The sequence below is a fragment of the Colobus angolensis genome, unplaced genomic scaffold (assembly GCF_000951035.1).
Source record: "Colobus angolensis palliatus isolate OR3802 unplaced genomic scaffold, Cang.pa_1.0 Scaffold126, whole genome shotgun sequence".
NCBI lineage: Eukaryota > Metazoa > Chordata > Mammalia > Primates > Cercopithecidae > Colobus > Colobus angolensis.
This window is the reverse complement of record NW_012113808.1, coordinates 7076312-7077611: the sequence shown is the minus strand read 5'-3', so window position 1 is coordinate 7077611 and position 1300 is coordinate 7076312.

The following is a 1300-nucleotide window of genomic DNA, read 5'->3' as shown; positions in this document are numbered from 1 at the left end:
CGGTGAGTGGTCAGGGGACCAGGGTGGAGGCCTGCTGAAGAAGAGGGCTTAAGCCTGATAAAACTTTGGTAAAGGAAAGAGTCCGTCAAACTCTTTAGATTGTCCCTGAGACCTGAGTGTCTGTTGGAAAAGACCTGTCTTTCCAAGTTTTCGTGACCACTACTACTTATATGTGAAATTTACTTCTCTCTGTCATGGGAGAGGTCACTGTGCACTGTGCTCTTAATACATAAAATGTAGCATGACATGACATACACGTCTTTGAAGTGCAACCACGGCTGACAACCCAAGACCATAGAATATCTAATCTGTGGGTGGAAAAGATCCTTCAAATATTGGGAGGGAGGCTAGAATTTATGTTTTTGTTTTAATGAACAATTATTTTTGTGTGTAAAGTAAGTATTTGTAGAACAGGAGTGACATCTTAGTTTGAATTGATTGACATTGCCCTCTTAATTTTTCTGAGGAAATGGTAGATTCAAATAGAAATCGAGGAGGGCATTTGGAAGGGAGAAGGGTACTAGGGATGTTGCTGGCACCGCAGCATCTTAGAAAAGAAATTAATACAGTTATGAGATAGCCACACACACACACGCACACACCCCTACTATGTTAGAGTTTTAGTCTTTGAGAGCCCTAATGTTCTCATGGGCTTGGATTAGGTGTCCCCAAGAAGAAACTAACAGTGACCCACCCGAATTCTTGACTTTGAACCCACAGTCCCATGATCTCAATTACTGTCAGAGGATCCATCATTTTACGGGTCTGTAATTGCTAACAAGACTTACCCTAGGAGCAAGGTGGTGGCTTAGGCACAATACACTGCAAACTCATGTTTAGGTGGTTTTCTAAGTCATTGTGCTTCTTTCTGCTGGTGTTTCATCTGCAAAAAGAAAGTTGAACCATACATTGTCCTGACATTCTCTCAGCTCTATTATTGTTTCCATTGTCCATAAGACTTTATCTGAGTCTGAATGGGGAGTGATTGAAGCCAGTCTTTGAGACAGTGCATTACTCTGGTAATTCAGTAGGATGGGTTTCTCTTAGTTGGTGGCTAATATCAGCTGAACATTCATTTAATCAACATAATAGTTCTTTAATGATGCTGTTGGTCTGATCTCATCCTTCCTCCTATTGAAGTATTACAGTACACAAATCATAGGAGTTCCAAAGAGCCTCAAATTTTACAAAATACTCATTTATAATTGTAGTGTTCCCTGGTGAATACACATTTCTGATTTCCTTCAGCAGAGGCCCCATGGCCAGGTCAACATAGCTACTGGCCCACATACCTCTATTC